General features: G+C 43.3%; 1 long non-coding RNA gene across 1 annotated transcript in view; it reads left to right on the top strand.

Annotated features, from left to right (window-relative positions):
- Positions 1–4,341: 4,341 nt before the first annotated feature.
- LOC140486448 (uncharacterized) overlaps positions 4,342–22,133 on the top strand; it is a 33,767-nt gene continuing 15,975 nt past the window's right edge. Inside the window, exon 1 of the long non-coding RNA XR_011962582.1 lies at positions 4,342–4,588. This is a non-coding gene — a long non-coding RNA (uncharacterized lncRNA). The remainder of the gene's footprint in view (positions 4,589–22,133) is intronic.

The raw sequence follows: 22,133 nt of genomic DNA, 5'->3' as shown, positions 1-22,133 counted from the left end.
TACCAACTCTGCTGGCAATATGTTCCAAACATCCACCACCCTCTGTGTAAAGTACTTGCCAAGTGTATCCCCCTTATGGAGATCAAAATTGCACATAATACTCCAAGTGTGATCTCACCAAGGTCCTATATAATTGCAGCAAGACACCCTTGCTCCTGTACTTGAGTCCTCTCACTATGAAGCCCAACATTCCATTAGATTTCTTCATCACCTGCTGCAGCTGCATGCTTACATTCATATTCATCTGTATACATACATTTCTCATACTCAAGAGGCACAAAAAGAAAACACAGGCTCATATCTTTGAGGTTTGCCATGAAGAAAGATAAAATGAAATAAATATTTTTGTTTGAACCCCTTTAAGATAATAAACCTTGCAGTAAGATGGCAGTGGCGTAGGCCTTCTGAGCCTGGGGCTCATCCGCTTTCCTTCTCATTTCCTTTCTTTTTTTTTCTTCTCTCGTTTTCTTTACTCTTCTATTTTGTTTTATTTACCTCTTGATGAAAAGCTCAGTCAAGGCGATGGCATTGGCAGCAGTGAGTAGGCCCAGCGAGGACTCGATTGGGCCCAGTGTAGGCTCAAGGGGCCCAGGAATCAAGTAGGCCCAGCATGGACCCAAGTTGGCCCAGTGTGGACTCGAGTGGGCCCAGTGTGGACTCGGGTAGGCCCAGCGTGGACTCGAATGGGCCCAGTGTGAACTCTAGTAGACCCAGCGTGGACTTGAGTAGGCCCAACATGGAATTAAGTGGGCCCTATGTGGACTCGAGTGGGCCCAGCGTGGACTCGAGTAGGCCCAACATGGAATTAAGTAGGCCCAACATGGACACCAGTAGGCCCAGCATGGACTTGAGTGGGCCCAGTATGGACTCAAATAGGTCTAATGTGGACTCAAGTGGGCCCAGTGTGGACTCGAGTGGGCCCAGCATGGAATCAAGTAGGTCCAACATGGACGCGAGTAGGCCCAGCATGGACTCGATTGGGCCCAGTGTGGACTTGAGTGGGCCCAGCATGGACTCGAGCAGGCCCAGTGTGGACCCGAGTAGGCCCAGTGTTGACCCATGTAGGCTCAGTGTGGACTCGAGTGGGCCCAGCATGGACTCGATTAGGCCCAGTGTGGACCCGAGTAGGCCCAGTGTGGACCCATGTAGGCTCAGTGTAGACTCGAGTGGGCCCAACATGGACTCGAGTGGGCCCAGTGTGGACTTGAGTCGGCCCAGTGTGGACTCAAGTAGGCCGAGCATGGACTCAAGTGGGCCCAGTGTGGACTCGAGTGGGCCCAGCATGGACTCGAGTGGGCCCAGCGTGGACTCAAGTGGGCCCAGTGTGAACTCGAGTGGGCCCAGCATGGAATCAAGAGGCCCAGCATGGACCTGGGTAGGCCCAGCATGAACTCGAGTGGGCCCAGCGTGGACTCAAGTGGGCCCAGTGTGAACTCGAGTGGGCCCAGCATGGAATCAAGAGGCCCAGCATGGACCTGGGTAGGCCCAGCATGGACTTGAGTCGGCCCAGTGTGGACTCAAGTGGGCCCAACGTGGACCCAAGTAGGCCCAGCATGGACCCGGGTAGGCCCAGCATGGACTCAAGTGGGCCCAGCATGGACCCGGGTAGGCCCAGCATGGACTCGAGTCGGCCCAGTGTGGACTCAAGTAGGCCCAGTGTGGACTGTGTAGGCTCAGTGTGGACTCGAATGGGCCCAGCGTGGACTTGAGTGGGTCCAGCATGGACTCGAGTGGGCCCAGTGTGGACTTGAGTGGGCCCAGTGTGAACTCGAGTGGGCCCAGCATGGACTCAGGTGGGCCCAGCATGGACTCGAGTGGGCCCAGTGTGGACTCAAGTGGGCCCAACGTGGACCCAAGTAGGCCCAGCATGGACTCAAGTGGGCCCAGTGTGAACTCGAGTGGGCCCAGCATGGAATCAAGAGGCCCAGCATGGACCCGGGTAGGCCCAGCATGGACTCGAGTCGGCCCAGTGTGGACTCAAGTAGGCCCAGTGTGGACCGTGTAGGCTCAGTGTGGACTCGAATGGGCCCAGCGTGGACTTGAGTGGGTCCAGCATGGACTCGAGTGGGCCCAGTGTGGACTCAAGTAGGCCCAGTGTGGACCGTGTAGGCTCAGTGTGGACTCGAATGGGCCCAGCGTGGACTTGAGTGGGTCCAGTGTGGACTCAAGGGGCCCAGGCCCAGTGTGGACTTGAATGGGCCCAGCATGGACTTGAGTGTGCCCAGCGTGGACTTGAGTGGGCCCAGTGTTTACTTGAGTGGGTCCAGCATGGACTCGAGTAGGCCCAGCATGGACTCAGGTGGGCCCAGCATGGACTCGAGTGGGCCCAGTGTGGACTCAAGGGGCCCAGGCCCAGTGTGGACTTGAGTGTGCCCAGCGTGGACTTGAGTGGGCCCAAAACCAAGGACTTATGGCGGCAGCAACATTGAAGGTTAGTTTGAGTTCTCAAAGGCTTCTGCATTCAAGAGGCAGTCCTAGCGCCAACTCATAGATGCTGCTACAGAAGTGAGTTTGGGTTCCCAGTGGTGTCTATCTCAAGCACTGATTCATGGAAGTGGCAGCAGAGTTTGGCTCCAGTAGGGGACACAGTGGCATCAGAAATGGCTGCATCAGCAAGGTGGATCCAAAGCAGACTCAAAGTAGAGAAGCAGAAGGCTGGAAGAACACAGCAGGCCAGGCAGCATGAGGAAGTGGAGAAGTCAATGTTTTGGACATAACCCTTCTTTGGGAATGGAGGTGGCAGTAGGGGGAGCTGCAGATCAAAGCGGGGTGAAGAGTTGTGGGTGCAAAGAGGGGCAGAGTGGTGACGTGGTGATAGGTGAATGCAGGTGGTGGGTACGACTTGATTGGTTGAAGTGAAGAATGAATCTGGTTGGTTGCTGGGAGGAAGGGCCGGTTGGAGGGATGGAGGGGAGGACATGGGGCTGGAAAGGAAGTCCGGGGATGGGTGGGAAGTTTATTTGAAATTGGAGAACTCTGGGATTCCAGCATTTGCAGTTTTTTTTTACACTAACCAAAGCAAACTCATATGGCAGCAATGAGTTGAGTTTGGGCCGATTCAGTACCCGGCAACATCGATGGGATCTGCATTAGTGAGGTCCAGCAAGGACTCATAATGGTGAAGACATCGGTGGAGTCAAGTTCCAGTGGCAGCACAGTGAATAGGATTCATGCCTGACCTCCAGACCCATGGGCCATGATGGAGCAGTTAACAAGCAGCACTGTAACGTTGGGCACTTGTTTTCTTTTGTCTGCCTTTATATTCTGTGTTTTGATTTATTTTTGTCTGTTTTAAAATGGCGCCAGAGAGTGGCGACACTGCACAACACCTTTCACTTTATTTTGTAACAAGATACACATAGCAATAAATAAATCAAATCAAATGTAAACCAGTTAGGACTTTAGGACTGTACCAGACAAAATGCTGCCACCTACCTGTTGTTAAAGGTATTTAATCTGAGGCTTTTGCGGCCTATTGTTTTGGTGCTAGTTCCTGTCACTGCCCAAGGAATCCTTTAAGATCGTATGTGCAAAGCAGACATCTCTGGCTTGTATGAGGTGGTTTTGAAAAGTCTGCTTTGACAATAGTAATCCAGCGTGGAAAACAAAGATTATGATGGAAGTAAGAAAACAGCTACAAGCATTCAAAAACACAGGCAGCTCAAGGCAGTGCAAGGGAGAAATTTAGTAAAATCTGAACACTTGAGGTGTGAATTTAAGGAGACGCTTTGAAGCTTTCTAAAACACTGATAAATACTGTGGATAGATTCCCAAAATCAATTCACTGTTTAAAGTGACCATTTGAAATCCTGAGTAAAGTGTGACACAGTAACATTGTAAGCCCAAAAAAACGCACTATGAAAATGAGTGTTACTCAAAAAGGCTGTCTGAAAAACGGACAATTATTTTTACAAAATGGACTCCATAGATTCAGGTGTCTTGCACAGACAGGAACTAACTTCATGTCTGGACATGCTTCCAGAAAGGCAGAAAAATGTAAATGACCTTGCAGCACCTTCTAATGAAGAAATTTGTAGTAACAATGACTGTTAGATTTCCTGAGTCAAGAAGATGAAATTACAACTAACGACATTGTCGGAAGCTATCCAGTGTTGGAATGTTGATGGATTATCAAACACCCTCCACTGTGTTGAATTGCTTACTAACAAATTGTTGTTCAAACAATGAAAAACAGTGATACTATTGTCAGGTTAGAAGCTGGCTTGTGCTCAGAAATACCTGGAAACACCTTATTAATTCACAAGGACAAGTTTGGGCAGGTCAGTCTGGATGTGAAGACTAGAGGGAAACCCAGTTCAAAGGAGGGTCTTCCTTCAAAAATCACTTTAGGCAGAGAAGAGAGGCTTTATTTGCTATACATTATAGTTCTTCACATCAGGGATTCAGCTGACTTTGACTGGAAAGCCAAAAGCTTGCTGCTGTTTGGGGACTTCAGAGTGTGAATTCATTACCGGAAACCTCTGACCTTCATTTTTGCTCAGTGCATCAAAATAGATCTTTTGAGTCTTAAATATTTCAACTATCAGCATTTGGGCTGATTGGAAATGATTTTTTAAAACTCTTTAAGGTAATGAAGTGCATGCTACAGCTTTAGAAATCACCTTTTTGGGGGTGGGGGGGGTGTTGGTGGTGTGTCTGTGAGTGTGTGTGTGTTTGTGTGTGCGTGCGTGTGCGCATGTGTGTGTGTTGCGCGTATGGTGAAAATGAGGACTGGGTATTTATTTTATTTACATTTCAGACATTGTGTAAGGCCTGGTTATGTCTTTTCTTAAACAACACTCAAAGAGTTAATGTGTTTGAAGAAAAGTTGAGAGAAAGGGAATATTAGCCTTCATCTCTCCTCTTTCCATGTAATGTGATTAAAAGGCCAACTCTTCAATGTAGGCCAATTAGTTAAATACTTTTATAATAATGTGACATGGTTTGTTGAAAATAGACATATTTTGTCAAAGGTTTTCATCTAGTGTCCATCAGGACAATCGCAAGAAGTAAGGTCGACGAGTCTTATTTCCACTCCTATGTCTTATGGTCTTACAATCTTAAATGTAAAGGCAAACAACATTTATACTGTGTGAGAAGAAAATGCTAATTGTTTGTCAAGTGGAGTCTGAAAAGGTAGAGCTATTGCTAGGGCGAATACACTAGTTAGATAATGACTGAAAGTTAACTGTCAGCATTTTTATTTCTTGTGAATAGTCCTGATGAGTACAAACTAAAAAGCTTTGACAAACTGTGTCATTTTCTCAGAAATGCTCAAGTTCTGCACTACCAAATGCTAATTTGATATGGATGTTAAACCAACAGAGTGAATTTCCTTTTCGTTGCACAGGTAATGCCATTGATTCTTGAAGAAAATATTTGGAATGATAATTATCATAAAGGGCATCACTGTTTAAATTGTACAATTTAAACTGCTGGTGCTTTGTTATTTTTACCAGCATCATAAAACAGAATAGGTTATCTTTTAAAACTTTAAGGCTCATTCTCCAAAACTAAAACTTTGCAGATGTTGTACATGTTGTCAAAAGAAGGATCTTGACTAAGATTCTTCTTAGGCACATCAGTATCTACAGGGTATTTTCATACATTTTGCCAGCATTTTTACCGCTCTTAACATTTCTACAATCGGTCACGGTAGCACTTTGAACAGTTGACAAACCAGCATTTCCAAATGGATTTTCCTGATCCAGTTTATTTCAGTGCAATAACATTGACTGTGAAATTACTTTTTACATCTAATGCCAAATTGTCATAGTTGAATGGTTCAGTCAAGCTCAGGAAGCTGGTCCTGTGTTGGTTAAACACCACAGGAATTGAAGTGGGCCATCTAGTACCCATTTCAGGTTGCTTTCAAGTTACCCCCATCCCACACCCTTCACCCCATGTTCCAGGGAGGACAATGACAATGCTTACTAACACACTCTGAAGCTGTTCTTGAAGTATAGCAGTATTGATATTAATGACTGAGAGGAGCTCACTTCCAATCACTCAAAAGGCTAACTCAGCAATCAGGTAAAAACAATGACTGCAGATGCTGAAAACCAAATACTGGATTAGTGGTGCTGGAAGAGCACAGCAGTTCAGGCAGCATCCAACGAGCAGCGAAATCGGCGTTTCGGGCAAAAGCCCTTCATCAGGAATAAAGGCAGTGAGCCTGAAGTGTGGAGAGATAAACTAGAGGAGGGTGGGGGTGGGGAGAGAGTAGCACAGAATACAATGGGTGAGTGGGGGAGGAGATGAAGGTGATAGGTCAGGGAGGAGAGGGTGGAGTGGATAGGTGGAAAAGGAGATAGGCAGGTCGGACAAGTCCAGACAAGTCATGGGGACAGTGCTGAGCTGGAAGTTTAGAACTAGGGTGAGGTGGGGGAAGGGGAAATGAGGAAACTGTTGAAGTCCACATTGATGCCCTGGGGTTGAAGTGTTTCGAGGCGGAAGATGAGGCGTTCTTCCTCCAGGCGTCTGGTGGTGGGGGAGCGGCGGTGAAGGAGGCCCAGGATCTCCATGTCCTCGGCAGAGTGGGATGGGGAGTTGAAATGTTGAGCCACGGGGCGGTGTGGTTGATTGGTGCGGGTGTCCCGGAGATGTTCCCTAAAGCGCTCTGCTAGGAGGTGCCCAGTCTCCCCAATGTAGAGGAGACCACATCGGGAGCAACGGATACAATAAATGATATTAGTGGATGTGCAGGTAAAACTTTGATGGATGTGGAAGGCTCCTTTAGGGCCTTGGATAGAGGTGAGGGAGGAGGTGTGGGCACAGGTTTTACAGTTCCTGCGGTGGCAGGGGAAAGTGCCAGAATGGGAGGGTGGGTCGTAGGGGGGTGTGGACCTGACCAGGTAGTCATGGAGGGAACGGTCTTTGCGGAAGGCGGAAAGGGGTGGGGAGGGAAATATATCCCAGGTGGTGGGGTCTTTTTGGAGGTGGCGGAAATGTCGGCGGATGATTTGGTTTCATCAGGATTTCATCATCAGGATTTCCTGATGAAGGGCTTTTGCTCGAAACATTAATTTTCCTGATCCTCTGATGCTGCCTGACCTGCTGTACTTTTCCAGTACCACTCTAATCTTGACTCTAATCTCCAGCATCTGCAGTATTCACTTTCGCCATGAAGAAAGAACATGCAAACAAACAACCTGAGTTCTTAGGAAGGATCACTCTACCCAAAACATTAACTCTGATTTCTCTCCACAGATGCTGCCAGGCCTGCTGAGCTTTTCCAGTAATTTCTGATTTTTTTCTCTGATTTACAGCATTTGCAGTTCTTTCAGTTTTTAAACGTAGAAATAGCTTTATTGTCACATGCACTCGAATGAGAGCAGTGAAAAGTCACTGTTTATGTTGCCATCTTAGCTACAGGATACCTAGGTGTGATACTTAAGTATTTGGTACAGAATTGAAAAGGTTATAAAGAAAATGCACACTATTGGTTTTTGTCCTCAATTTTACGTGATACATCTTCCCCCTGAATCTGCCAGATTATGCATAATGTTCAGCACCATTGGTGACTCCTCAGACACTGAATCAGTCCAAGATTAAATGCAGCAAGATTTGGACAATGTCCAGCCTTGGGCTGACAAGTGGCAAGTAACATTTGTGGCACATAATTGTCAGGCAATGACCATTTCCCATAAGTGACAACCTAACCAGCACCCTTCGACATTCAATGGTGTTGCCATTACTGTATCCCCCACTATCAACATTCTGGGGTTATTGTTCACCAGAAATTGATTTATATTTGCCATGTAAATACAGTGACTACAAGAGCAGGTCAGAGGCTAGGAATGCTGATGACTCCCTGAAGCCTGTCCACCATCTACAAGGCACTAGTCAGAAATGTGATGGAATATCCCCCCCTTGCCTGTATGGGCACACCTCCAACAAGGCTCAAGAAGCTTGACTTTGTTCTAAACCATACCAATCCCCTCAAAATATATTAAGAAGATAGTCTAGACTCTAACATTTTCTTATTTTAAAGGTAAATGTAAGGCATTGCATTCCAGATTCAATCAGTCAAGCTACTCCAAGTTAAGCAAAATGCAATTTATTTTTATATGACAGTTAAAATACAGACAAAATAAACAGAAAAGAAAAGAATTCTGTAGCAGTGTTGCTCCTTTAGCAAGGTTATGTTGTCCTTGTTTTCTTCAGAAGGGAGGTTCTGGTTTGTCTGGCATTAGGCCACTTTGATTATGGCTAACAGATATTGCCTAAGGCAACAATCAGGGAAAAGGGTTTTTGGTTTTTTTTAAAAATATACTTCTGCAAGGAAAGGGGAGTGGTCAGTTCTGCCAGTTTTTTCTGGTTTGGTTTAGTTTTAGCTAGGAACCCCAGAAGATGCTGGGAAAAAGAGGTACCATGTTTCAATCAATGATCCCTGGCTGATCCTTTCTGCAATCTCTCTCTCCTGTAAGAACCTGTGTTTGAATTTACCTTTTTGCCAAGGGGTGTGTTTATGGATGTTGCAGGACATTGAAACAGCTCTTTGTTAAGTTGCAGAGGATATCATATCGGCTGAGTTTTCAAATAGTTATTATTCTAGATTCTGTTTTCTTTTGCTTGTGTTTCATTCAGTAGTCTGTAAATAAATTCTGTTTTGTTTAAAACTGAGTGGTTGGACCCACTGCATCCCTCCTGGAATATTCACTTCATACCTGCTTAAAACAACTAGAAATGCTAGGGTCTGGGTTATCTTCTTAAAATGTTTTGAGGGGTTCTTTGTTGGATTTATTCTATAGTTCAAATTTGAGATTAGGGTTGTTGGACTCAAAGACGGTGAGTGGTAGGTGTTGGTGTCGTTTGATCAGGGTATTGAATTTGGTTGGTTTAAGCAGTGCTTGGTGCAATAGTAAAGTTGCGAACGCCAGGAGCAGCAGATAAAGATGTTGCAATATTAAGAAATCCAGGATCGTCTCAATCTGTGATGTTGAAAGATGAGGAGATATGTACCTCTGAAGGATGATTGCCAGAAAAAGTGCTAGTAAGTGGAATCTACGGTGAGACAAGAAGTGCTCAATTATGTAGAGTGAGGTTAGAGTCTCCAACGAAAAGTGGAGAAGTGGCGGTAGGAGTATTAAAACAACTCTCAGCTCCAGGAATACAATTTCTGTGAATGATACAGCTGGGTCACAGGTAGGAGTGCTGTCTACTCTCGTTGAAAAGCCAGTGGAAACTCAGGCAACTGAGCTATTGTAGAAAGCCTGGACCTTTTCCTGACCGTGTGGTAACGAGGTCACCAGTTGAAACAGGAGAGATCAGAGAGTACAGATAAGAAAGTTGAAGTGGAATTAGCAGGCACTCTGTTTGATCAGATGGTTGAGACAAACCAGGAGCAGATGGATGACAAAGTAGTCACCTTTAGCTCAGAGAAGTTAACTGGGTTACAGCAGAAAGATGAAAATTTGAAGCAATTGTATCAAAAAGCATACTCAAAAGAAGAATCCAGATGTATCCCTGAATGCTACTATCTCAGAACTGATGTCTTAATGAGGAAGTGGAGACCATCACATAGTCAGGCAGAAGAGAAATGGGCAGGAATTCATCAAGTCGTATTGCCAGTGGATTATAGAAAGGAGGGGTTGCAGGTTGTGCATGATGCAGTAGGAGGTTTATGGGTAATAAACACTCAAGCTAAAATACAAAAACATTTTTACTAGCCTAAACTGTGTGCAGGTTTACTGTGTGCAGTTTCGATCTCCTTACTTGAGAAAGGATGTACTAGCACTAGAGTGGGTTCAGAGGAGGTTCACTAGGTTGATTCTGGAGTTGAGGGGGTTGGTTTATGAGGAGGGACTGAGTAGACTGGGATTATATTCATTGGAATTCAGAAGAATGAGGGTGGAAGCTTATAGAAACATATAAAATTATGAAGGGAGTAGATAAGATAGAAGTAGAGAGGATGTTTCCACTGGCAGATGAAACCAGGACAAGAGGGCATAGCCTCAAGATTACAGGGAGCAGATTTAGGACTGAATTGAGAAGGAACTTCTTCACCCAAAGGATTGTTAATCTCCGGAATTCCTTGCCCAGTGAAATAGTTAATGTTACTTCAGAAAATGTTTTTAAAGATAAGTAGATTTTTTTTAACAATAAGGGAACTAATGGATACAGTGAGAGCATGCGTAAGAGGATCTGAGTCCATGAAAAGATCAGCCATGATCCTATTGAATCCTATTGAAAGGCGGGACAGCCTACTCCTGCTCCAGTTCTTACATTCTTATGCTATGAACTGCACAAGAATGTAGTTGAATTTTGCCAGACATTTCATACATGTCAGGTAATTGGAAACCTGCAAACAGTAATAATTGCACCTTTAATACCAATTCTTGCCTTTGAGAAACCTTTTGCAAGAGTCTTAACTGATCGCATAGGACCCCTACCTGAAACAAAAAGTGGGAATCAGTATTTGTTAACAATAATGGATGTGTCCATTAGATTTCCAGAGCCATTCCATTATGCAATATCACAGCTAAAAAGATTGTCAAAGAGTTACTCAAATCATTTACTAGATACGTACTGCCCACAGTGATACGATCAGATCAAGGGTCAAACTTTACATCAAAATTATTCAAGGAAGTTAAGGGTTGTTTAGGGATGAAATAATTCAAATCCACTGCGTACCATCCAGAATCACAGGGCACGCTAGAAAAATGGCATTAGACATTAAATACCATGTTAAGAGCTTATAGTCAAGAATCTCCAGATGATTGGGATAAAGGAATTCCTTTTGTACTTTTTACCATGAGAGATGCATCAAATGAATCAAACAATTTCCTTCCACTTGAATTAGTTTTAGGGCCTGAAGTGAGAGGACCATGAAACTTGATTAAGGAGAAATTGATGAGTCAGAATTCAGAGACCTCATATTTGGACTGTGTGTCAAATTTTAGGGACCACTTAAATAGAGTGGGGGAGTTGGCTAAACAGCATTTAAAAGTGTCACAGCATACAATGAAACAGGAAACAGAGAAGAAATCAAAAATACATGATTTTGCTATCAGAGATAAAGTATTAGTGTTACTTCCAGTGATAAGTGAACCGTAAAAAGCAAGGCTTAATGGACCTCATCAAGTCGAAAGGAAGTTGAGTGAGGTGAACTATTTGACAAGGACTCCAGACTGAAAGAAATCACACAGACAGTGTCATGTGAATATAATCAAAAGGTATTCTGATAGGGAAAGAAAGCAAGAGAGGACTCTGTTATTAGTTGCAACACAGAGTGAAGAACCAAGTTCAGAGTGTTCTGAATTAGGCATAGCTCAAATTAACTTGGACAATGAAGAAGTTGTCAAAAATTGGGATAAATAATTAAGTTACCTTCCAGAGGAAAATTGAAATGACCTGAAAGAGTTATTGCTATCACATGGGGAGATATGTGGAAATAAGCTGGGAAGTACTAACAGAATTATGCATGGTGTGGACATAGGAGATGCTGTTGCAATTAAGCAACATCCTTATAGGCTTAACCCTCTAATATTGGCCCATGTTCAAAAGGAGATTGAACGCATGCGCCCAAAACAACATAATTAAAGTGAGTTACAGTGACTGGAGCTCACCCATAGTAACGGGCCAAAACCAGATGGTACACAACGGTTATGTATAGACTATCACAAAGTTGATGCAGTTACAAAATCTGATTCATTTATGATCCTTTGTTTAGAAACCTATGTTAAAAAGGTGGGACAAACAACTTATATTTCTAAGTTGGACTTGCTCTTAGGGTACTGGCTGGTATGTTTGTCCAAAAGAGCATGGACAGTTTCAGCTTTCGTAATACCGAATGGAATATATCAATTTAAAGTCATGCCATTTCATGTGAAAAATGCACCAGCCACATTTGAAAGACTAACCAATAAGATAATTTCTAGATTACCCAATTGTGTAATTTATATTCGTGACCTGGTGATCTTAGTCACACACAGAAGGAACATTTGTAATGTTTATCAGAATTGTTCAATCAACTTCGGAATGCAGACTTGGTGATAAACCTGGCTAAAAGTGAACTTGCCAAAGCCCAAGTCACCTTTCTGGGCCATGTTATTGAAAATGGACAAATGGCCCCACGGAATATAAAAACAAACATTATTGGGGAGTTTCCCACACCATCGACAAAACACAATTCCTGGGCTTGAGTGGGTGTTATCAGAATTACATACCAAATTTTAGCAGGTTGGCTGCTCCACTCACTGAATTACTCAGGAAGGCAAGAAGTTTCAGTGGACGGCGGACTGTCAGAAAGTATTTGACAACCTGAAAGCTGTGTTAAACAGTTCACCAGTATTAGCCACAACTAATTAAGTAAGGCATTCAAGGTGGCTATCGATATGAGTGATATGGCTGTCAGTGCTGTGCACTTGTAGGAAGGCAGTGAAAAGATAGATAGATCTATCAGGTATTTCTCCAGGAAATTAAACATTCATCAGCAGAAATATTCAGCAGTTGAGAAGGAGACTTTGAGCTTGGTATTAGCGTTACAATTTTCAACATTTATGTTACCAGTAATGTATCTGAGACAATCATATATATTAATCATAACCCATTGAAGTCTTTGGAGAAATTTAAGGACAAAAATTCCAGACTGTTTAAGTGGAGCGTGTTATTAGAACCATTCAATTTGAAAATTGTGTATGTAGCAGGACGAGAAAACATGATTGCCGATGCATTGTTCGAGACTGGGGTGAGATACGGAGGTGGCCGGTGACACGAGTAAATGGACTGAAATCGAATGTAGTAGTGCATGTTTGCATGTTTATAGTCAATGAGAAGTATATGTATTGTATTGTACTAACAATGTAAGATTAATGAGTTTTAAAATGAAGCCATCTTTGGATATTGATGGGTTTTTTTTAAGGGGAGAGGTGTGGTGATGCTGCTCCTTTAACAAGATCATGTTGTACTTGGTTTGTTCAAAAGAGGTTGTAAAAGGCAGAGGTTCTGGTTTGTCTGGCATCAGGCCACTTTGATTATGGCTAATCAATACTGCCTGAGGCAACAATCAGGGAAAAGGACATTTAGATTTTTTTTTTAAATACTTGTACGAGGAGAGGGGAGTGACCAGTTCTGCCAGTTCAGGGGTTTTTCTGATTGGGTTTAGTTTTAGCTGGGACCCCGAGAAGATGCTGGGGAAAAGGAGATTCCATGTTTCAGCAAATGATTCCTGCCTAATCCTCTCTGCAATCTCTCTCTCCTGTAAGAAGCCATGTTCAAATTTACTTTTTTGCCAAAGGGTGTGTGTGTGTATGTTACAGGGAATCAGAACAGCTCTTTCTTAAGTTGTGGGGGATATAGAATCATGGAGTCACAGAGATGTACAACATGAAAACTGACTCTTCGGTCCAACTCATCCATGCCAACCAGATAGCCGAACCCAATGTAGTCCCACCTGCCAGCACCTGGCCCATATCCCTCCAAGCCCTTCTTATTCATATACCCATCCCAATGCCTTTTAAATGTTGTAATTGTACCAGCCTCCACCACTTTCTCTGGAAGCTCATTCCACATACACACCATACTCTGTGTGAAAAGATTGCCATTAGGTCTCTTTTCCCCTCTCACCCTAAACCTATGCCCCTCTAGTTCTGGACTCCTCCACCCCAGGGAAAAGACCTTGTCTACTTACCCTGGCCATGCACCTCATGATTTTACAAACCTCAATAAGGTCACTCCTCAACAAAGGCAAAAAGACCATAATTGGAGTTGTGTACAGACCTCCTAACAGTGGTCAGGACCAGGGATGCAACATGTACCGGGAAATAGAGAAGGCATGTCAGAAAGGCAAGGTCACAGTGATCATGGGAGACTTCAATATGCAGGTGGACTGGGTAAATAATGTTGCCAGTGGATCCAAAGAAAGGGAATTCATGGAATGCCTACAGGATGGTTCTTTGGAACAGCTTGTCGTGGAGCCCACAAGGGAGCAGGCTATTCTGGACCTAGTGCTTTGCAATGAACCAGACTTTATAAAAGATCTTAAAGTAAGGGAACCCTTAGGAACCAGCGATCATAATATGGTAGAGTTCAGTCTGGAGTTTGAAAGAGAGAAGGCAAAATAGGATGTAATGGTGTTACGGTTAAATAAAGGCAATTATGAGGGCATGAGAGAGGAACTGATGAAAATAGACTGGAAGCAGAGGCTTGCAGGGAAGACAGTAGAGCAAAAATGGCAGGAGTTTGTGGGTATAATTAAGGACACTGTACAGAGGTTCATCCCCAAGAAGAGAAAGATTATCTGGGGAGGGATTAGACAGCCATGGCTGACAAAGGAAGTCAGGAAATGTATTAAAGAAAAAGAGAGATCCTATAAAGTGGCCAAGAGCAGTGGGAAATCAGAAGATTGGGAAGGCTACAAAAACAAACAGAGGATAACAAAGAGAGTAATAAGAAAGGAGAGGATCAAATATGAAGGTAGGCTAGCCAGTAATATTAGAAATGATAGTAAAAGTTTCTTTCAATACATAAGAAACAAACGACAGACAAAAGTAGACATTGGGCCACTTCAAACTGATGCTGGAAGCCTAGTGATGGGAGATAAGGAAATAGCAGGAGAAATTAACAAGTACTTTGCATCAGTTTTCACAGTGGAAGACAGGAGTAATATCCCAACAATTAAAGGGAGTCAGGAGGCTGAGTTGAGTATGGTTGTCATTACAAAAGAGATAGTGCTAGAAAAGCTAAAAAGTCTTAAAATTGATAAATCTCCTGGCCCCGATGGGATACATCCTAGAGTTCTGAGAGAGGTGGCTGAGGAAATAGCGGAGGCATTGGTTGAGATCTTTCAAGAGTCACTGGAATCACAGAAAGTCCCGGATGATTGGAAGATCGCGGCTGTAACCCCATTGTTCAAGAAAGGATCAAGACAAAAGATGGAAAATTATAGGCCAATTAGCCTAACTTCGGTTGTTGGTAAAATTTTAAAATCCATCATTAAGGATGAGGTTTCTAAATTCTTAGAAGAGCAGAGTCTGATTAGAACAAGTCAACATGGATTTACTAAGGGGAGGTCATGCCTGACAAATCTGTTGGTATTATTTGAAGAGGTGGCAAGTAGGTTAGACCAGGGAAACCCAGTGGATGTGGTCGATCTAGACTTCCAAAAGGCCTTTTATAAGGTGCCACATGGGAGGCTGCTGAGTAAGGTGAGGGCCCATGGTGTTCGAGGTGAGCTTCTGGGATGGATTGAGGATTGGCTGTCTGACAGAAGGCAGAGAGTTGGGATAAAAGGTTCTTTTTCAGAATGGCAGCCGGTGACGAGCGGTGTCCCGCAGGGTTCAGTGTTGGGGCCACAGCTGTTCGCATTATATATTAATGATCTGGATGAAGGGACTGGGGGCATTCTAGCGAAGTTTGCAGATGATATGAAGTTAGGTGGACAGGCAGGTAGTACTGAAGAAGTGGGGAGGCTGCAGAAGGATCTAGACAGTTTGGGAGAGAGATCCAGGAAATGGCTGATGGAATTCAACGTGAACAAATGCGAGGTCTTGCACTTTGGCAAAAAGAATAAAAGCATAGACTACTTTCTAAACGGTGAGAAAATTCATAAAGCCAAAGTACAAAGGGATCTGAGAGTGCTAGTCGAGGATTCTCTAAAGGTCAACATGCAGGTTGAGTCTGTGATTAAGATAGTGAATGCAATGTTGTCACTTATCTCAAGATGGTTGGAATATAAAAACACCATTGTGCTACTGAGACTTTATAAAGCTCTGGTTAGGCCCCATTTGGAGTACTGTGTCCAGTTTTGGTCCCCACACCTCAGGAAGGACATACTGGCACTGGAACATGTCCAGCGGAGATTCACAAGGATGATCCATGGAATGGTAGGTCTAACATATGAGGAACGGCTGAGGATCCTGGGATTGTATTCATTAGAGTTTAGAAGATTAAGGGGAGACTTAATAGAGACGTACAAGATAATACATGGCTTGGAAAGGGTGGAAGCTAGGAAATTGTTTCCGTTAGGTGAGGAGACTAGGACCCGTGGACACAGCCTTAGAATTAGAGGGGGTAAATTCAGAACAGAAATGCGGAGACATTTCTTCAGCCAGAGAGTGGTGGGCCTGTGGAATTCATTGCCGCAGAGTGCAGTGGAGGCCGGGACACTAAATGTCTTCAAGGCAGAGATTGATAGATTCTTGTTGTCTCGGGGAATTAAGGGCCACGGGGAGAATGCGGGTAAGTGGAGTTGAAGTGCCCAGCAACCATGATTGAATGGCGGAGTGGACTCAATGGGCCGAATGGCCTTACTTCCACTCCTATGTCTTATGGTCTTATGGTCTTATGGTCAACCTCTAACACTCCAGGGAAAATAGCCCTCGCCTATTTTTCAAATTGTTATTATTCGAAATTCTGTTTTCTTTTGCTTGTGTTTCATTAGGTAGTCTGTAAATGAATTGTGTTTTGTTTAAAACTGAGTGGTTTGACCAGCTGCAACACTCCTGGAATATCCACCTTACACCAGCTTAAAACAACTAGAAAAGCTAGAGTCTGGGCTACCTTCTTGAAATGTTTTGAGGGGGTCTGGTCGGGTCCATAACAATTGGCTTAACTGTAACACTATTGAAATGCTTAACAAAATAATATATATTAACTACTATAAATAAGTGTTCCAATATTGTAATATCCCATAAACACATTCTTCACAAAGGCAAATTCAGTAAAATAGATAGTCTCACATGCAATTCTAGCAGCAGGAAGAGAACTGCATCTTTTAGCTGTACCAGAGAGAGGAATAAGAGCTCCCACAATCCAGCTTCAAGACCCCAACAACTGCTACTGAAAGCTTAAACTAAAAATCCTGGCTCTGTGGGAGTTTGACCCCACCCAGTCAGGCTACTTCTAATGTTCCAACTTTAAAAAAACCCCAAGGCCTCACAAGCATTTCACTTTATTGACTTTGGAGTAGACTGTTTGTTACCTCTGTCTCAACCTTCCTTCATAAAACAAAGGACAAAATACACCTCTGAAAGCCATTGTATCAACACAACACCATTCAGAAAAAGCAGACCACTTGATTGGCATCATTTACACAAACTTTCAGCAATTCCATTATCAAAAACCCTCAATCGCAGCCATGTATACTATGAATAAGATGCGCTGCAGAATTTCACCAATGAACCTTAGACGGTATCTTCCAAACCCACGACCACTACCATCTAGACGAACAAGGGCAGTAGATACATGGGAACATCACCACCCTCAACACCCCTCCAAATCCAGTAACCATCCTGTTTTGGAAATATGTCACTGCTCCTTCACTGTCCTTGTGTCAAATTGTTAGAATTCTCACACTAAGGGCATTGTGGGTCTACCTACATCACATGGACTGGTGTTTTGAGAAGGCAACTAGAGATAGGTAATGAATCCTGGTCTAGCTAGCAAAGCTGACTTCTTGTGCATGAATAAAACTAAAATTCACCAAAGGAAAGAAAACACAGAGAAACTGTTCCAAACAGCTGCATCAGTGACCAATGGGCACAGACTTACAATAATTTGCAAATCAAAATCAGTGATAGAGAAGGAATGCAGAGCACATTGTTCTGATCTGGACTGCATTACCTGAAAGAGAAAAGACAATTTATTCATATTACCATTCGAGGGGGAGTTGGATGTACATTTGAAAGGAGAAAATACAGAGAAGTGGAACTAATTGGATAGCTCTTCAAAAGATCAGCTCAGAAACAAGACTCTGAATGGTGACTTTCTGTGTTCTGATATTTGATGATTCTGTGTTTAATGTTATTAAAATATGAGAAATGGAAGCATGATATTTGTACAGAAAAGCCAGTGTCAAAGGCTAACCAGCAAACTCAGGCAAATTTCTCCTTCAAAGAAAATGCCACATGGTTGTCAAGCAAACCTTCAGTGAAAGAAGTTATTATCGTTTCCATTAAATCATTCATGTAAAAACAGCTGGATAAGTGTCTGTTTTGGAACGTGAAGGAGGTTTGGGTTAAGTCCAGAGAGGTGAGCAAACTCTGGGAATGCTGGTTTTGGCATGTATTCTCAAAGCAAGAGGCAGAAACAAGTGCAGTGTGGCAGCAAGTGAGCCAGCTAACTTCATGGTTTTCAGTCCATAATCTTTCCTTTGGTCTAATGAATGGGTTTCAATTACCTACAGTCACTTCCACTTGGTAATGATAGTACTAATTGGATGGAATCATGGACTGAAATGAGGTTCTTTCAGAAAATAAAGTGAGGGTGTGCAACACAGAGGGTGTGAGACACAGAATATCACTTCTGGTTTGCTGAGAAAGTAAAGACTGCATTGGGGATTTAACCTGGGGTTACAGCTGCTATTGTGATGGCTGACTGGCACTTTCACCTTCCTCACCGCAAACTGCACCTGACCACCAGCGAATTATCCACAGGCCAAGAGGTCAATCACGGAAGATCCACAAAACTGTCAGCTTGTGCTGACTTCAATCCATAATCCACGGGGAGTATGGTGGCTCAGTGGTTAGCACTGCTGCCTCACAACGCCAGGGACCCAGGTTCAATTCCAGCATCAGGTGACTGCATGAAGTTTGTATACTCTCCCTGTATCTGCTTGGTTCTCCTCACACAGTCCAGGGATGTGCAGGTTAGGTGGATTGAGGAAAAAGTAAAAAGATTGGTGCTGGAAAGGCACATCAGGTCAGATAGCATCCAAGGAGTAGGCTAATCGATGTTTCGGGCATAAGCCCTTCATCAGGAATGTGTTAGGTGGATCGGCTGTGCTTAATTGCCCAGGAAGGTGTGGGTGTGATGATGCTGTTCCTTTAACAAGGTTATGGTGTCCTTGGATTTTTTGTCAGAGAGGTCATAAAAGACACAGACTCCGCAAAATCTAAATTGAAGGATTTTTGGGCCAGTTTGATTATAGCTAACTGATTGTGCCTCAGACAAAAGGCTTTCAAGTCTTAAAAAGACACATGTACAATGAAAGTGGAGTGGCCAGTTCTCCCAGCTCAGCTTTTCTCTGGTTTGGTTTGGTTTTTAAAAGTAATGTTGAAAAACTGCTGGACCCATAGAAGCAGGTCCAAGCTGGTACTCTCTCTCTGACTTCTCTCCGTAAGACCCTGGGTTTGATTTTTTTCTTTTTGTGCCAAGGGTTGCTTATGGGGATTGTTGCAAGTATTTGGAACAGCATCATTAAGATGGGATGATCTGTTAGATTTTTGGATAGGTTAAGTTATTCAGTATTCTGTTCTCTTCTGTTTATGTTTCATTCAGTAATCTTGTCAATAAATTCTGTTTTGTTTAAAACTCCGTGGTTTGACCAACTGCAACCCTCCTGGAATACTCACATTGCATCTGCTTAAAACAACTTGCAAAGTTAGGGTCAGAGCCACTTTCTTGAAATGTTTTGAAGGGGTCTCGCCTGTCCATAACAGTAGGTTAACCATGGTAAATGCAGGGATTGGGTATTCTCTTACTTCGAGACTACATGCCAAAACCCGCATTCCCAGAGTTTGCTCACCTCTCTGGACTTACCCAAAACCTCAATCACATTCCAAAACAGACCCTTATCCAGCTCTTTTTGCATGAATCATTTAATGGAAATGATAATAACTTCTTTCACTGAAGGTTTGCTTGACAACCATGTGGCATTTTCTTTGAAGGAGAAACTTACCTGAGTTTACTGGTTAGCCTTTGATACTGGCTTTTCTGTACAAATAACATGCTTCCATTTCTGGGTGAGATGTCCTTTGGAGGGTTGGTATGGGCTGAATGGCCTGTTTTTACACTGTGGGGATTCTATAATCACACCATGCTCCACTATTAAGCTGCAGCTGATAGTTGTGTGCACTCACTTGGAAGCTGGGCTCCGTGACTTGGTAAACTCTTTCCCCAAAGTAATTGAGAAAACCAACCTTTCACTAAACACTAAGATAACTAAAGTTGTTTGAGAACTTCATGCAATGTTACCCACCATCAAATCAGATCAATGATGAGATCCTGGAAAATATGGCCCATCTCCCTGTGATGTTGAATGTCATTATTGTCTCCTACGCACCAGCTCAGCCTTTAGTCAACTGAGGAAATGAGGATTTTGAGGAGCAGGATCTCAAATGTGCCACTGAGGTTATAGCTTTCCAGGCAACAATGAGACCCATGTTCCCAAATGCTTGGGAGATTGAACATATCACAGCAGGAACCTCAAAGTACTGAAGAAATGCCACCATAGAATCACGCAATCATAGAATTGCTCTCACCCCGTGAATGAATTTATTTTTAAATTTAGAGTCGCAAAAGGAAGATATTCAACCTATTATGTTTGTCCCAGCTCTTCACATGAACAACTCACCCACTGCCATAAACCCTGCTTCATTAACAGATAACCCGTCTAGCTCCCTTTTGAAAGCCCCTATTGAACCTGCCTCTACCACATTCTCAGGCAGTACATTGCATCAAAAATGGTTTTCCTCATCTGATTGTTGCTTCTTTGGTGGGTTACTTTAAACTCTGTGCCTCCTCATTCTTGATGCTTTCGCAAGTGTGGACAGCTTCTCCTTGTCCAAACCCCTCAGGATTTTTGAATATCTCAAGTACGTTTTCTATTGGACTTCTTTTCTCTCATGCGAAAAGGGCACAGACAGTATCTACTTAAAACCAGTTCTCCTGGGTTGGATATGTTGTTTATATTCTTGTGACCAGTCTCTTGACATAAGTGCTTTGGTTTGAATTGAGCTGCAGCAAATGGCTCCCAGGAAGACCAGGAAAACACTTTTGGGATTTCCTCAAATTTATCCCCTGCATTTCCCATGTTGTGATGCAGTGACTCCAATTCAAAAGTGCTTCATTGCTTTCGTATGTCCTGAGGTTATGAAAGGCATAATTCAAAAATGCAAGTCACTCTCTCTAGAACTGAGTAATATTTAGTTGAAGAATTCATGTATGATTCCTGGACCAGGAGGTTAGCACAGCAGGTCTACATGCTGGTGAAGAAGGCCTTTGGTACACTTGCCTTTATTGGTCGGTGCATTGAGTCAGTGCTTTGAGTTGTTCATGTGAGGAGCTGGGACAAATACAATAGGCTGAATATCTTCCTTTTGTGACTGTAATTTTTTGAAAAATTAATTCACGGGGTGAGAGCAATTCTATGATTGTGTGATTCTGTGGTGGCATTTCTCCAGTACTTTGAGGTTCCTGCTAAGATATGTCATGTTGTGGCTGTATAGGACATTGGTTAGGCCACTTTTAGAATACAGCATTCAGTTCTGGTCTCCCTACTACTGGAAAGATGTTGTTAAATTTGAAAGGATTCAGAAAAGATTTACAAGGATGGTGTTAGGGTTGGAGCTATAGGGAGAGGCTGAGTAGGCCGGGGCTTCTTTCCTTGGAGTGTTAGAGGCTGAGGGACGATCCTACAGAGGGTTATAAAACCATGTGGGTCATGGATAGGGTGAATTGCCAAGGTCTTTTTCCCCAGGGTAGGGGAGTCCAAAAATAGAGGGCAGAGGTTTTAGATGAGAGGGGAAAGATAAAAAAAGAGACCTGAGGGGCAACGTTCTCTCACAGAGGGTGGTGCATGTATGGAATGAGCTGCCAGTGGAAATGGTACAATTGCAACATTTAAAAGGCATCTGGATGGGTATATGAATAGGAAAGAATCTTGGGTGACACGGGATATGGAAATCTAGTCAAGAGGAAGAAGGAAGCTTACTTAAGGATCAGATAGGGCTTTAGGGGGTTACAGAATAGCCACAAAAGAACTGAAGAATGGACCGAAGAGAGCTAGAAGGGGAAATGAAAAAGCTTTAATGGATAGGGTGAAGAAAAACACTAAGGTGTTCTACATTTACGTGAGGAAAAAGTGGATGGCCAGAGTGGGGTCAATCAAGGATAGTGGAGGGAACCTGTGCCTGGATTGGGAGGAAGTAGGAGAGTACTTTACTTTAGTACTCACAACTGAGAAGGACCTTGATGTTTCTGAGAACAGCGTGAAACAGATTGATATGCTAGAACAGATTGATGTTAGGAAAGAGGATGTGCTGAAAATTTTGAAAAACATAAGGTTAGATAAATCCCCTGGGCCAGACAGGATATATCCTAGGTTACTCCAGGAAGCAAGGGGAGAGATTGCTGCATCTTTGGCAATAATCTTTGCATCCTCATTGTCCACTGGAGTAGTACCAGATGAT

The sequence above is a fragment of the Chiloscyllium punctatum genome, chromosome 15 (genome assembly GCF_047496795.1).
Source record: "Chiloscyllium punctatum isolate Juve2018m chromosome 15, sChiPun1.3, whole genome shotgun sequence".
Lineage (NCBI taxonomy): Eukaryota > Metazoa > Chordata > Chondrichthyes > Orectolobiformes > Hemiscylliidae > Chiloscyllium > Chiloscyllium punctatum.
Note: the sequence above shows the minus strand (reverse complement) of the source record. Positions and strands in the feature narration are given on the sequence as shown.